At 38.5% G+C, this 13766-nt stretch overlaps 1 pseudogene; it reads right to left on the bottom strand.

Annotated features, from left to right (window-relative positions):
- Positions 1 to 3592: 3592 nt before the first annotated feature.
- Positions 3593 to 6586, bottom strand: LOC107727797 (neuromedin-U receptor 2-like; annotated as a pseudogene).
- Positions 6587 to 13766: the final 7180 nt, after the last annotated feature.

Below are 13766 nucleotides of genomic sequence, written 5' to 3'. Positions count from 1 at the left end.
TCACAGTTACAAGAAATATTCTAATTCTCATAATGTTGAATTCTAGTAAAGCACTTTTGGCACAAACATTTCTAAACCAATGTAACGTAGTTTGTAGATCGGGAAGAAGGAGGCGGGAACCGGCGAACATTAAAGATTTTAATAATAAAATAACCAAACACAAAATAGCGCGACAGCCCCTCGCGGACGACTGCCGCGCACAAACAAAACCAAAACACAAAATAAACTCCAGGCCTGGTCCTCTCTCGTCTTTCACTGTCGTCCCTCCTCCTTTTTATCCTTCCGGAGCTCCTCCGTGAGACTCGAGACCGGTGAGTGGCGCAGGTGTCGCGCATTAACAATTGCTCCACCGGCCTCGCTCCGTTCCCACGGCTCTCGGCCCCGCCCCTCTCGTCACAACCAACAATAAAACTCCATAATTGCAACATTTAACCAGAATCCCTGCACACAGCATTCTTTTACCTGACAAGCCCCTGCAGTTAATGTGCCATGCAGTTCTTATTGTTCTATGTTCATGATGAATTTTTCCAATGACTCCCTTCTGGCACAAGTATTACTTCCTCTCCTCTCTAGTGCTGGAGGAAAATAGATCCTGGGAACGATATGCTTTTTTCCTTCTTTTCATGTCACAAATGACAAAAAGAACAACTCATTCCCAACAAGCCTGAAGGCGCTCGTTTGAAATGAATATTGTCCATATTATGACTTTTTATACAAAAGAGTAATATAGTTTCGATTTAGATGTGCAGGACATCCATCCACATGCTAATAGATAGATAGATAGATAGCTTATTTTATACTGTGCATTATATCTATACAATCTACATAAATTATCTAAATGCATACATCCTAATTTGAATGAAAAGCTTTTGAGTAAAGAAACAAGTATAGTTATGCCTTCACACAATATGACAAGCTGAATTAGGTAACACTTTATTTTGAGTCCACTTTAGACAATCTACTACTAACTCTGCAACTACATGTCAACTAGCAGTCATTATTAGTCAATATTAATAGACTGTCTGCTTAATATCTGCTAACACTTTATTTTGAATTTTATTCACTTTAAACATCGGATAAAGTGCTTTTTTCTCTTTAATACAGATGATGCTGGATCATTAATAAATTAGTCATGACAAAATATTATGATATCCGATGTATACAGTATATATGTATACTGTAGCTTGTTGGATAGTAAGTCACCCACTACAACTAACAGGGCGATAAGCCTGAGTGTGAACTGATATTAGGCTAATATTGTAGACCTACCAATGTGTTGGGTTTTGCTCAATATGATGTTAAGTGGCAGGTGGGCTTGGTGCGGGTGAATATCTAAATAAGAGACGTCCTCAGACCCAAACGAAACTACTAAAATACTGTGTGGAGGATGCAAAATAATTTAACCCTCTACCGCACACATTATGATAGACCTATAGAAAAAAATATTTGAATCTTTTTCTTTTCTAAGAATGGCTTAACTTGAAGTGCTGTAAAAAAAAAAATTGGAAAAAAATATTATTTTGGACCACCAATGTGGACATCGTCTGACCCAGGGCCTGCGCCGTGACTTTCGTCGCCCTTAGCGCGAGGTCCGTCGCCGTGCGCAGTTCCTGCAGCACACCTGGGTCAGCACCACCCTCGTGCAGCTGCTTCAACGCCTTGGCCTGGTGGACTTGCAGGAGGGCCATGGCGTGCAGGGCGGAAGCGGCCTGTCCAGCAGCACTGTAAGCCTTAGCCGTCAGAGCGGACGAGAACTTACAGGCCCTGGACGGAAGGCGTGGACTACCTCTCCAGGCGGCAGCGCTTTGCGGGCAGAGCTACATGGCAATAGCGCGCTCAACCGGAGGGATGTCCACATACCCTTGGGCCGCCCCCCCGTCGAGGGTGGTGAGGACGGAGGAGGCACCAAGTCTATTTCGGGCAGAGAAAGGTGCCTTCCAAGACTTAGTAACCTCCTCATGCACTTCCGGGAAGAATGGAACCGGAGGCGGCTGCCGACGCCCGGCCTGCGCCCCCAGGAACCAATCATCCAGCCTCGAGCGTTCGGGAGAAGGAGGAGGCCTCCAGTGCAGCCCGACACTCTCGGCGGCCCGGGAAAGCATAGCGGTCAGCTCTGGATCTGACACGGGCAACGCCACTCTTCCTGACGGAGGCAGCGCAGCCTAATCCTCATCTCCAGAGCCTAGCTCGCCCTCCGATGCAGCGATCGACATCCTGTCATCCGCCTGTGCTCCGCACAAGATGCTGGACCCCGCGCTGTCCGAGGACCCAGCACACTCGTCCGGGAACACCAGGTGGTGCGACATGCTAGAGGAATGAGAGGCCCGCCTTATAAAGGCCTCCTGTAGAATCGATGAGTTTTTTTAAGAAAAATATCTATACATAAAACTTTATAAACAGAAATTTCTAGCTTTCGCTAACTGACATACGCACGTTCACAATAGAATGCCATTGCAGGCGGACGTCGGCGTAGAGTAAGCTCCAGTGAAAAGTGACGAACGCAGAAGCGCAGAGGAGAGAGCAGAACAAAACACTGGTCATGAATTATAAGTACAAAACTTTGGAATTTGTAAAGAAAAATGTCGGAGAATTTCGATATAAGCCAAGAGGAAACTGGCTTTCCTTTGATAAAGTAAGGAAACTTTGTTTCCTAACTTACACTATATGCCGACGTCCTACGTCATCCAACAGAACAGCGTTCTATTGTGAACGCATGTACGACAGTTAATGAAAGTGAGAGATTACTGTTTATAAAATGTTAAATAAGGATATTTTTCTTACAAAAATGCATCGATTCACTACAGGAGGCCTTTATTCACCCCCCGTAGCTGTGTGAGGCACTTTTTATTATGGATGGATGCGCTCTATTGGACTTCTTCTGGACTTTTGAACAATAACACCCATTCACTGCCATTATAAAGCTTGGAAAAGCCAGGACGTTTTTAAAAATAACTCCAATTGGATTTGTCTTAAAGAAGAAAGTCATATACACCTAGGATGGCTTGAGGGTGAGTAAATTATGGGGTAATTTTTGGGTGAACTATCCCTTTAACATGTAGTTGATTATACAGAACAGCTGATACAGACTTCATATGTATTATACAGATGTCCAATTTCATTTTTAAACAGACGCATAGCAGCAATTTTGATATTTATTAATCAATGACCTTGCTGTCTCCTGTTATTTCACTAATGTCCACAGGAACCGTAATACTGACCATGAATGCTGTGGCTCTTCTGCAGAACTGTACAGTGTTTTATTTTCATTCAAATTTTTTTTCTTTGGACAAGATAACTACACTGGTTATCATTAGCTTAAGGTGGTCTTTAGCTTCAAAAAGCCTGATAGACCATATTAATCCAAACCCAGTATGTGTCTATTCACATGTATTTTAAGGAACTGCCTATCATGTACATAGTATTGTAATTGACACTTTTCACATCTTAGTCTTTTTCTGTCCTTAGTGAGAGGTAACCTAGGCTTCCCATGTGAGATCACAGATCATGTTGTCTCACATGAAAGCATTAATTCTCTGGTTCCCTCCTGCTGCTGATAATGACAAAAGGATGTGAGCCGTCCGCGTTCCTGCTCTTAGCCTGGATGTTGGAGATCAGTGGGGGGTCTTTGGGGATGATGTAGAAAGGCGTCGAGTCATTACGAGAAGAGCTCGATGGCAGGCGACTGCACACCAGCACTTGAAATCGCTCCCGGAAACGACTGGAGAGAAGGTTGTAGATGATGGGGTTAACGGCGGAGCTGAGGTAAAAGAGCACTCCTGAGATTATGTGCACATATTCGAATATGTTATGCATGTGGTCCGTCCAACTCGTGATGAAGCTCCACAAGAGTCGGTCGATGTGGAATGGAGCCCAGCAGATGGCAAACACTAATACCACCAAAACTATAGGGAGAGAGAGAGAAAAAATCAAGTAAATCAATGTTACAATCAACTGTATAAGCAAGCCCTCAGATCCACAGACTACCCTTCAGGCATCATTCCCAGAGCTCCACTGGCATCTGAGTCCCCCACTGGAATACCTGATTCTGATTGGTCAGCTGTATTTAGGCCATATACTTTATGCAAGTGCTAGTATTCAGTTATTAGCTTCTAGTGACGCAAGATTCTCTTAATGCCTCGTTGTGTTGCAGAATATGGAGACATGCAATTCATTACCAAATGCAAGTACATGACCTGGCAAGCACAAGTTCACATACTTGCGTTAAGTATGTTTCTGGCTTAGTATTCACCAGCATCCATGGCAACCAATCCTATTGAAACTGACGTTACTTTCACACATGTTGTATCACTTTCTCTTGGTTTATACAAACCATAATGTCACCATCTTGTAGTTATCGACTGTACTGAAAATCCAACACAGTCTCATGGCAATTCATAACTGTTTTATGTCTTGGTGAATTGGAGGCTAATTCGTATAAAAATGTATATTCATATATAAATATATTCATATATAAATTTGTATGATCTCTCATATGCTCATTTTTGTACGATCTGCTTACACCCCAGTGTCAAATATGTTGTTTAGGAGTGGTTTACATTTTTCTGAATTAATTTTTCTGGCGTTTTGCTAGGGTGAAGAAGAAAACTTTAAATCAAATTATTCAATTAAAATGTAAATCATTCACTAAATCAATTAAAAATGACTATATACTATCCAACCATAAAATGTTTATTTGGACTAATTGTTTATTCAATGAAATGTAATCAGTAGAGTGCTGCAGGCTGCAGGTCTCACTCTATTTTCCCTGACACTGAAACAGAATGAATTGTTAGGTTGCAATCTAACAGTTATAATATATACAGTAAAACTGAAGTTGTGAGTCATGCGAGGCATGATTCAGAGAATGAAAAAAACTTAAATTTTTTTAGAACAAAAGGTTTTCATTTTTATAAAATAATTTTTAGTCAAATCAAAATGCAAGCTCTGAAATCATGAGGCACTTTCCTTTTCAGGATAAAAAAGCACTGCTAAATCTTCTCTCAAACACTAGCTAAATATACCCTAAAATATCAATGTGATGAGCTTATAGTTGAGTCTATAATTGAATAGCTTTAATAATGAATAATTTGTGCCATGACAGTTTGTAATTGTATAGACACATGCACTATAAAAGCAGATGAAAGTGTCTTGCTTCTAGGTCCCATTCGCCATGTTGGTTCACTTTACTTTGAGAGTCTTACCAGAGCAGAGAGCCATTATATGATTATAACACCTGCTAAAAACTGAAAGATGCTCTGGGAATAGTATCATCGCCATTAGGGAAAGGCATCCAGATGGATGTTTTCAGACATCTAAGTGATCCTCAGCAAGCTTTTACAGTGGGATTTGTATTTGCTATGCCATTGGATTTGCCATAATAATGTCCAAAATTAAACAAAAGGAAATGTTATGTTTTAAAACATTTTATAAAAGTGAAAACCTGTTGAAAATAAAAAGGCTTTTGTTTCTTCTCTGAACCATATCTTGCATAACTCATTGCCTTAGTTTTACTATATAGTATATTACTCATAGATTTCAACCTAACAGTTAATTTGGTGTTAATTTTACTGGAAATAGAGTGAAATGCATGAGAAATACTGCCTGCAGAATTGTGTGGCCTTCCTCATTTTTAATACAAAAAAATAATTTATCATATAAATAAAAGTCGTATATACAAGGGATATGGCCATCACTCACAATGCATCTTGGTGACCTGCCTCCTCCGTCTGCTGTCCAGATGGATTTTCCAGCTGTCTTGGTTCTTGTCCAGCTTGTCCTTCCTCTGCTTCTGTCCCCTGCCCAGTGTCAGACCAATCATCAGATAGAGCACACTGATCATCATCATGGGGACGAAGTAAAAGAGCACAGTGGTGACCTGGATCACCAAGTTATACATCCATTTGGGCTTGAGCAGGTTGCAGGTAGCTGATTCCAGAACCCTCTCTGGCAGGTACTGGTACTGCAGGCCATGAAGCGAAGTGTTTGGGATGGCGCAGATCAGGGACAGAACCCAAACGCTAGTGATGACCCTTTGAGCGTGCTTGTTTGTAATCGCGTAGCGGGTTTTGAGCGGGTGAATCACAGCGATGTAGCGTTCCACGCTCAGCACTGTAACGTTGAGCACAGAAGCAAAACAAACTGTCTCAAATAAGAAGATCTTGAAGCAGCAGATGCTTTCGCCAAAGGGGAAGGGGTAGTTCTGCCAGAGCTCGTAGATTTCCAGTGGCATGCCGAAGATCAGCACCAGCAGGTCTGAGATGGCCAGGCTAAAAAGATATAGGTTGGTGGGTGTCCGCATCTTCCTGTCTTTAGTGATCACAGTGCAAGTGAGGAGGTTTCCCAAGACCCCTATGATGAAGATGAGGATGTACGTAAAAGTTACTGGGAAGAAGAAAGAAGATCGTCTAGGGCCCAGAAGCCTAAACAAAACTTCATCCATGGTCTGAAGGTGACAGCGTCCACTCTCATTGCCGATAAAGTTGAATGTAGTGCTGTTGCAGAGCACATAATCCTGGTCTGATCCATTCACAGACTCACAAAGGCAGGTCAGAGCCATCATGGGAATTGAAGGGTGAAATGATTAAATGAGCCTGTCTTGAAGTAAGCGTTTGAACTGCTACCTCTCAGACTGCACCTTCAGCATGATGGAGACCTGTGTCAAACAGTTTTGTACAATCTAAGTGCAGTCTAGACAATATAAAGGCTGATGCAGTTTAGCAAGCAGTATGTTTACAGGAATACTATCTGCTTTTTCTCTTGATTGTTGTTATTTCCTCAGTTCCAAACTGATTAGAAACATCCTTAACAATTAAACAGCCTGCCTACTGCATAGAAGCAGCTATGTTTATATAATAAAAATTATTTTAGCCTATGAATCAGTATGCATGAGCATTTTGTCTAATTTATATTTTATATATATAGCCCCCCCCCCCACCACCACTAAAACATCAATGCCATCTCATCTCAGCTTGATTGAACTGGTTTGTGAAATTTATTTCATTACCAGTCCAATGTTCTCTTCTAGTTGTAACCAATTTGGTCAACCAACCAAGCTCTAGATCTGCTGGACTAGCTTGGACTAGCTATTGACCTGACCAGCTTGGTCCATCTAGAAAAAGTATTTAACACCATCTGCCATCAGAAGGATAACACATAGGCTGCCATAACTCTAACCTTGTATGGCACGACTCAGATTAGTCTGTAATAATATAGTAATCAAAGAACAGTCAGAACAGAACAGTTTTAAAAAATACCCCACATTACCTCAACGCCACTGTCCCAATTTATCTGACCGGCTTGCTGGTATTCAAACGGCAATAATCATGACAGCTGTTTGCCCCGCTTTACCTGATGTCCCATTTTTTCTGAACTCACTAAATGTAAATCCATGGAAACGCATATACCCAGGGGCAATGAATACATTTGTATAGCCCTTAATCGTTTATTTGAGATATGTTTCAAATGTCAGTTTTAATTAAATGTATTAAATTTGACCAAAGAATATTTAATTATTTTAATTAGTTGACCAAAAAATGCAAATTGCAATGGTTTATTCACAAAGGTTCAATGTGTTTATTTATGCATGCAAAAATCTTTAAAAAATAAAAAAAAGATTAATTACATTACTTAATAGTAGCAGTTTACATGACATTTAAGCATATTTGTAAAAAAAAAAAAAAAAACTATATATATTTATTTTATTTAAGATTAATTACATTACTTAATAGTAGCAGTTTACATGACATTTAAGCATATTTGTAAAAAAAAAAAAAAAAAACTATATATATTTATTTTATTTATGAATGCGTGTTTCGGAGGTACTACACAGCTGCCTGAATTTGAGAGTAAAAATGTACTTCATATAAATGTTACTTCAACAAATACATAATTTAAGCCTTCAGTGTTGTAAAGTTAAGAAAAGCAGAAAGACACGCACCTTTCCGGCGTCCTCAATGCACGCGTACCGCATCCAGACTTGTTCTTTCAACTTGATTTTAAAACATTCGCGGTAAACAATCACTGTTTGAAAAGCCGTAAGACCGTGCAGCCATAACAGGTGTCATTCACAGCCATTACAGTGCCTGTGCCTTGACTGAGTTGCTCGGATGAAGGATCTTTGCGGTGAGGACGCACCCAAACATCCAGTGAGATGACAGGCTGCCGGGCTTTCATCCTTCTCAGTGTTCGTTTCTCAGGGATTTCATCTGAAAATCAAACAGATTTTGCCTTTGATTGTTTATGCATCACTCGTTTTAAAGTGGATTCAATGGACCGGGATGGAAGGAGGCAATTGATGATGGATAGGTGTGCGCGCGCCCCTGTGCGTCTCCAATCAAGTCAATATTTCAAACGCTGGCTGACTTCAGTAGGAGAGTGTTGTAAACGTCTCTATTGTTTTCTTATGTTATGTTGATATATTCGTATTCTTCAAATTAAAATCGTTCACAAGTTATCTTTAATTAATTAATTCATTAATTAATGTTTTAATTAATGTAAAGTACAAATAATAATGTTATGTAAGTGATAATGTGTTACGTTAAAAGCCATATTAATAAATGAGCACCAATAATAATTGCTAATAATTCAGCATAACAGCATATTAGAATGATTCCTGAAGACAAATGTGACACTTAAGACTGGAATAATGACTTCTGAAAAATCAGCTTTGCCATCACAGGAATAAATTACATTTGAAAATATAGTAATATAGAAAACCATTATTTTAAATTGTAATAATATTTCGCAATATTACTGTTTACTGTATTTTTTATCAACTAAATGCAGCTTTGGTGAGCATAAGAGATTTATTTTAAAATATTCCATATATATTCCTATATTCCAAATAGACCTGTAGTGTGTGTGTGTGTGTGTGTGTGTATACTTGTTTATGCTACATTGTGGGGACCGGCCTGCGGAGCTATCAATATAGGGTCGAGACCCTTTTGGGGTAGGGGCGTGTTTGTTTTGGTGATTTCAAATGTCAACATTGGCTACCAGAAATCGCTTACCCCACCTTCAACAGTTTATAACTTTCCTGAGATAAATGCAATGGTACGTGACATATTGTTCATAAGCTGTTTCATTTGCCATCTTTCTTTCGTTTGAAATGCTGATTGAGCGATTATATGGACATGATACATTTTCGTAAGTTGTAGCTTACTGTATCTTTCAACATTCCTTCTGATGTTTATTCATGAGAGTGTATCATGAGAAGGTTCCTTTCATGCTATAAGTATGGAATAATTGACCTATCAGTTGAGTATCAGTTGCACGGGGACCGGAACTCTGACATCTTTAGGTTTCAGCGCCATAGAAAATCTTCGGAAGATCCATAGCTTTCATCCAGTTGCACGGGGACCGGAACTCGGACATCTTTAGGTTTCAGCGCCATAGAAAATCTTCGGAAGATCCATAGCTTTCATTGGTTTGATGGTGTTTATGCTATGAAAAATTATGTGCCTGGGGTACTTGTAACACTGATTCCAGGTATCCTTAGAAGATGGGCAATGTAATTTATTTTATTCCATTTCTTAAACCCAAACAAAAGAGCAAAATGTCCCTAAGTATTCAACCCCAATCCCAATGAAGATGAAAACGTTCATTTTCTGGTTGCATACACTCATTAAGTTACAATTTTCATCTACTGAAGCAGAACGTTAATGTCATCTTGAGCTTCAAGGTATCTCTGGCTAAAGCTAGCTAACATTAAAGTTAGTGAGTCCATGCTAACGTACAAACCTAAATCGCTCACTTCTCCCGTCTGCATTGTGATCTGTATTTTTACATAACTATTTTAAAAAAATTATATATCCCTGCATGGCATATTTAAGTCCCACTTGAATGATGGTCCTTCTGTGTCCAAAATGTATCAAACACTTCTTGGGGCAAGGTTTTCACACTGACATCCATTTCAGTGCCCACTGATACATTTAATAACACTCACTTAAAAGGCATGCAATCTTCTTTGACCAGCATCTTGAAGACAAAGTTATTGTTATTTTTTTATCACATTGTTTACTATATTTCTTTGCTTCTTTTGCTGTTGTAAGCTGTAAGGACCTTTGAAAAAACTGAAATCGTTTAGTGAAGTGATCTAGACATGTAATGCGGTCAAGACCTGCCTGGAACTACTTTGCCGTGTGTTTCCCTAAAAATAATTGCACACCCACCTTAGAACGTTTGTCAGTCAATCAGATTCAAGCATTCAACAGCCCATAGTATAAGTTGTTTATCGTAGTATACTTTTACTAAACTGGAAGAGACTTGCGCTTCACGCTGCCACTTGAACTGAAGCTGCAGCAGTCTGTCATTTAAGAACGTTAAAATGGCATTTAGTGTTTGAATTTTGTGATAAAATGTATGTGCTTTTTGTGATCATTGGATTGGAGGCGCATTACAAATAATGTTTTGTGAAGGGGAAACTGCGGGCCTGGCAACCCTGGCTTGAACTATGAATGGTTCTTAGGGTCAAATAGAACCATCGTTAATGCATTTTTTTTTTAACTCGCATTATAATGCAACCTAAACCTAAATAACCTTAATTCAATACAAGAGAGACCTTTTTTCACACAAGTTGCTGTCTGACAGGCTTTTTATCTGCCTTAATCTGCCCTGATCATCGGCTGTTTTTAAACAATTGGCCAATGGCCGATAGGGGATAATTGCTTTTTTCAGTCGATACCGATTACTGACCGAAATATTGGTGCATCCCTATTCAGAAATCTAACAGATATACAAGCCACCCTTTTCTCTTTGATTTGCTTCCAAACAGGATGGGCTATGCTGTATGTATGCAGTCAACTATACTCACACCTTTGGGTCAAACTAATTCAGAACCTTTGCTTAAATTCACTTCAGCTGCTTTCATGCATGTTCTTTTTAAGTTCTTTAAATTGAAAATTCTTTATTTTTATACTGATGGAGAAGAAAACCCATGCAGATTGGATATATTTAAAGAGTGAATGAGTTATTTAGGGTATTAGGAGGTTAGTAGTTCATGCCACTAAAATATTCATGTAACTTTAACAATAATATGCAGCAATAGGACCAACACTAAAAATTCTTGAGGCCTGTCAAATATCATTTAGATACAGTAATTCAAATATCAGTTAAGAGTAGGTATAGAATCTACCAAAAAAGGGCAGAATATATGCCTAAGCAAAGAGTGAAATGCAATGAGTGCTGAGAGGAGATTGTCCATATGCATGTTACTGTGTTTATCAATGCTTTTCTATGCACACATCATGCATCAGTCAAGTTGAATTTATTTGATAGATTAATTTCTTCAATCACTGGAGCAATCTGAGTACCAATATTGGATCATCACCACTAAATTCATATTTTATAATGAAAAGTGAATACCATCAGAGTTTTTTTTCTATTCAAAGCTTCAGAAACATTCAAACGCTTCAACCCTTACAGAACATAAGGTTACATAAGATAAGATTAGATAAGATAACACTTTATTGATTCAAGTGGAACCCATGAACACCATGGTATAATGATACGGAATTACAGCCATTTCAGTTCCCACCGATACATTTAATAACACTCACTTAAAAGGCACGCAATCTTCTTTGACCAGCATCTTTAAGACAAAGTTATTGTCTGCCAGATAGTCTTGTCCAAAAAGGTTATTGAATTTTATGTCACAACGGCAATACCTGCTTATAACCTTCTGGATGGGCACAATTCTCTGTTATGAACATTTCTAGGACAACCTAAATAACACACAATACACAACAAAATCATAAATGAGAATCATTCAGAAAGCTGTATGCCTTAGCAGAATCCATACTGCATGGATGAGTGGTCTGACAGTGCTGTGATAAACTGATTTATTTAGTCAAATTTGCTAGCATCATGCCTAGCAAAAGTCAATTAAAACATGCAAAACAATTAGACTGGAAAATATTTCATTAATATATTAATATAACCAAAGTGCCAACACTGCAAGTGACCCAATCATAATCAGATATGAATGGTTTGTTGTTTTTATTGCACTTTCGTCAAGCTATTCTATTTAACTGTTTTGATGTCAAAATGTTATTAATGAGAGAAAGTACAAAAAAAGTCGCCGTCGGGATAGATTTCGCTGGAAATAGCATACAAAAGCCATTCATGTCACGTCTTATCTGTAAACAAGGTGTCAGTTACAAGGAATTAATATAGCTGACAAACATATTCTTTTAAGCCAATTAGCTAATGACACCACACTTAAAAAAAAAAAAAAAGTTTAACATTTACAACACAATAAATAAATAAATAAATATATAATAATAAAAATAAAAATAAAAATATAATAAAAATAAATAAAAATGTAGGTTGTACAAAAATAGCTTATTACCTATTTTTATTCGTCTTGTCAAAATACTAAATTCGTTTGAAATTTTTCTGTTAACACTGTAGGAAAAGTAGGAAAAGAAAAATAAATAAATACGATATCTGTCATTTAAAATGATAGGCTAAGCAAAATATAAACAAAAACAAGTTGGACATCCTTCAAGGACAGCGCATCCACACTTTGCTCCATCCTTATTCTGCTCTGTCACTCATGGACAACCTGCCTGTTCTGTCTGAGGGCCGTATATTTACCACCGGTACAGCCTGCTCTGAGCGTCGTTATGCACATGCTGCCCACAGACCCCCAAATAAAACGCATGACGCAGAAAGCATGCGTGCAGCGTGTGCATAACGGTCGGAGTGCAGGCTGTACCGGTGGTCAATAAGAATAAAGCGCAGATATGCTGTTCTGAATGGACGTCGGGAACGGGATATTGTTAGACCGCCCGCTCCCATTCAAATTACACCAGAGTTACCGACCGCTACCGCGTTTTTTTCGGGAATTTAATCCCGAGGCGCAAAAAATCTGGTCGGAGGAATTCAGACCTCTAGTTCAAGCACTCAAGGCATTTAAGCACATAATGAAAAAGACATTGTGTTAACGTGGATGTAACCACCTAAATCAATTATTTAAAATATCATTTTTGGCAAATGCAGGTAATTTACCAAAGAAATATGATGTTTTTAGAAGTTATGACTGTTATAGTGCCACCTATGGTGGAATTCCCAAAAAATGTTGCATGCTTGTTTAGAATGATCTGTCGCATATGCTCACCTAGTTTCATGAAGTTTTGAGTTTTTGTTTAGGATTTATAGGCTTTTGGGTATAATTGGCCATGTTCCTTTAAAAGTGATGCTGTTGTAGCTTACCAAAGTGTAAACTTCAATAATGTTTTAATAATTATGGATCTAGAGGGTCCAGAGAATTGTACTGCAGTGGTTTTATTGCGATTGAGCGAAAAACCTAGGACTAGTTCGCAAAAGTAGCTTTTTTAAATAATCTTGAATATTTAATGAACAATTTGATTGACAGCATTGATCCTAGAGGCAAAGTTGTTCAGAATGAGGAGCTCTATCATATGATATGAAGATCTAATGTATGTGTATGTGTGAATATATAAACTTTTTTTACAATTTAAGTTCATTTGCAATTGAAATATTGTTTTTGAAGACTTTTTTTTACTGTTATAGCGCCACCTGTGGTTCGATCTCCATGAAACTTTGCAAACTTGTTAAAGGGTTAGTTCACCCAAAAATGAAAATTCTGTCATTAATTACTCACCCTCATGTCGTTTCAAACCCTTAAGACCTTCGTTCATCTTCGGAACACAAATTAAGATATTTTTGATGGAATCTGAGAGCTGTCTGACCCTGCATAGACAGCAATGCAACTGAAATGTTCCAGAAACGTAGCAAGGAGATCT

Source organism: Sinocyclocheilus rhinocerous, unplaced genomic scaffold, assembly GCF_001515625.1.
Source record: "Sinocyclocheilus rhinocerous isolate Xijiao unplaced genomic scaffold, SAMN03320098_v1.1 scaffold576, whole genome shotgun sequence".
Taxonomy (NCBI): Eukaryota; Metazoa; Chordata; class Actinopteri; order Cypriniformes; family Cyprinidae; genus Sinocyclocheilus; species Sinocyclocheilus rhinocerous.
Note: the sequence above shows the minus strand (reverse complement) of the source record. Positions and strands in the feature narration are given on the sequence as shown.